Genomic DNA, 2966 nt, shown 5'->3' with positions numbered 1-2966 from the left:
TATATCGAAAATCTCCCCCTCATCCACAGAGAACTACAGAGAAAATGGCCTTGGCACTGAGCTGGGTTGAGGGATGGGGAAAGGAGGGAAACTGGTTCCTAAGTATACAGCACCATCTTATGTGGGCCTTATGCAGGCAAGCCTGTCCCCAAAAGTCATGAATTCAGGACACAGCATCATCAGTGAAGTACTCCTTTGAAAAGAACTTCTGAATTTAATACCCAGTGAAGTCTTCAGGTTTACGTATGAATTTATAGGAGATAGGGGCTAGAAGAATATATTAAATGACACTTTTTGGTAAACCATCCAATCCAGAAAGATATTCTACAAGAAAAATGACCCAGTTTTTTTCAACAAATAGATGGCACAAAAAGTCAGAGTGGGAAACAGGGAACTGTTTAAGATTACAAAAGACTTGTTATATATTAAGCACATATAAACCAAATGCAAAGTGTAGACCTTACTTGGATTCTAATAAAAAAATCAGGGAAATTTGAATAAGGACTGGCTGTTAGATGATATCAAGGAATTATTGCTTAATTTATTAGGTATCATAATTGTAAGGAACGGCACCAAGAAACGGAGGAGAGCTTAAACAAGCTTTATTTGGGAACGCCCCCGGGCAAGGTTCACGGGTTCCAGAGAAAGGGGCCAGAGAAGTCGCGCCCGGGCGAAGGTTTGGGCAGAATTTATAGGGGAAGAAGGGAAAAGGGTGTGGTGAATCCAGGCGGGCACAGGGTATTCCTTATTTGGTGGTCTTTTCGGGTATCGTGGCAATATCTGGTGCCGGTCGCATCAGTCTTGGCACCGTTAGTCCTGCCCCTCGAAAGGCGGGAAGGCTGGGCCGGGTGGAAAGTCACCAGGTCAGTTCCTGGAACTGGGTGGTCCGGAAAGTCTCCAGGTCAGTTTCAACCTGTGAGTCTGATTGCGTTCTCCTGCCTCGGGCCAGTTGGCCTTACAATAATGATATTGTGGATTTTTTAAAAAGTCATTTGTTAAAGATACATGCCGACGTATAATATTTATGAGTAAAAATGTATGACATCTGGCATTTTGCTCTAAAACACTTTAAAATATATTAGGAGGAGCATAGGTAAATTGTTTACTCACAAACTGGCCCCCATACACAGAGGGCAAGGAGAGACTAAAGAAAGAGGCAGACCACTCCAGATTGCAGGTGGCAGGTTTAATAAGCAAGGGAACTTCCTTACAAGGCTTGTCTTGAGTGGCCACAAGACAGGTAGATCTCCGCACCAGCCTTATAGAATCTTAACGTTTACATAGAGGCCTTAAGTAGGTTCAGTCACATATACTATCCAGAAGGTCTCAACAACTCTCTTAAGGCTGCAGCCTTGAAACAGCTCCCACTGCAGGAATGGAGGGTAGAACTGTACATTCCAAGGACAGGGTGTAACTGAGCAGGAACCTACGGGGCTTCCCAGGATGGGCCCTTCCCTCATATCCTCTGGTTTATCTCCTCTCTGAGGTACCTAGATAACAGTATCTTAATGCACATTCCTGAGTTGTTTTTACAAATGTGGAAACCCCCCACCAGGTGGAAGATGTTAACTACTTGATGATCATATGAGCATGTAGCCCCCAGACCTACTGACACCTAAAGATTGATAACGTTAACCCCTGTGACACTGCCCTGTTACCTCACCATCAGCCAATCAGAGAATTGTGCACAAGCTGATCACATACTCTGCAGACTGCCCTCCACCACCACCTGGCCTTTAAAAATGCTTTGCTGAAACCCTTCAGGGAGTTCAGGTTTTGGAGGGGCAAGAGCCACCTGTCTCCTTGCATGGCCCTGCAGTAAACCTTTCTCTGCTCCAAACTCTCACATTTCCGTTTGTTTGGCCTCACTGTGTGTCAGGTGCACAAACTTGTACTAACAAGGGGAGGGGGCAAGGGGCCTCCAATTGCCTGGGTCCAGTTCCAGGGTCAACTGGTGGTTATCTCTTTTCAATTACCTCTCTGACAATAAGAATGGCAAAATGTTGATAATTTTTGGAGCTCGGTGACAGGTCCACTTTACTATTTTCTCTACTTTTGCAGGTTTTAAAATTTCTATTATAAATTTTTTTTTTTTCGGTACGCGGGCCTCTCACTGCTGTGGCCTCTCCCATTGCGGAGCACAGGCTCTGGACGCGCAGGCTCAGCGGCCATGACTCACGGGCCCAGCCGCTCCGCGGCATGTGGGATCCTCCCGGACTGGGGCACAAACTCACGTCCCCTGCATCGGCAGGCGGACTCTCAACCACTGCGCCACTAGGGAAACCCTCTATTATAAAATTTTGTAAGAAACAAAATAGTTCCAGACTAGTAGTTCCTTTGAGCACCTGGCAGAAGCAAATGCAAAACATCTCTGGAAGAAAGCAACTTCAAACTAGGCCTTTAAGAATCCTCAAAAGTTGTTTTTAAGGAGCAATTGTACATGAATGAGAATCAGCAGAAATTATTTAGCAGAAACATACCTGCTAGGTCCTTAACTTTACACCATACAGGAAAGTCAATTATAGGTGGATTAACACTCTAAATGTCAACCTTTTAGAAAACAATGTAGAAGGCTATATTTATGACCTTTGGTTAGAGAATGATTTTTGAAAGAGGACACAAAACACAAACCATAAACAAAAAGGTGGATAAATTTGACAACATTAAATAATTTTTGTTCATTTATGCTAGAACCTGGAGAAGATATTTATAGTATGTACAACCAACAAAAGATTATTATACAGAATGTGTAAAGAACTCCTATAAATCAATGGAAGAAACAATCAGAATGGGAGAAATTGGTGAATAGGCATTTCACAGAAGAGAAAATAGAAATGCTTAATAAAGATGAAGAAGTGCTCAATGTCATTAATTATTGGGGAGATACAAATTAATACAATGATGTTGGTATGCATGAAAAAAAGGTCTGACAATTTCAAATGCTGGTGAGGATACAGAGCAATCTG

The sequence above is a fragment of the Grampus griseus genome, assembly GCF_964374135.1.
Source record: "Grampus griseus genome assembly, chromosome: 9".
Lineage (NCBI taxonomy): Eukaryota > Metazoa > Chordata > Mammalia > Artiodactyla > Delphinidae > Grampus > Grampus griseus.
Note: the sequence above shows the minus strand (reverse complement) of the source record.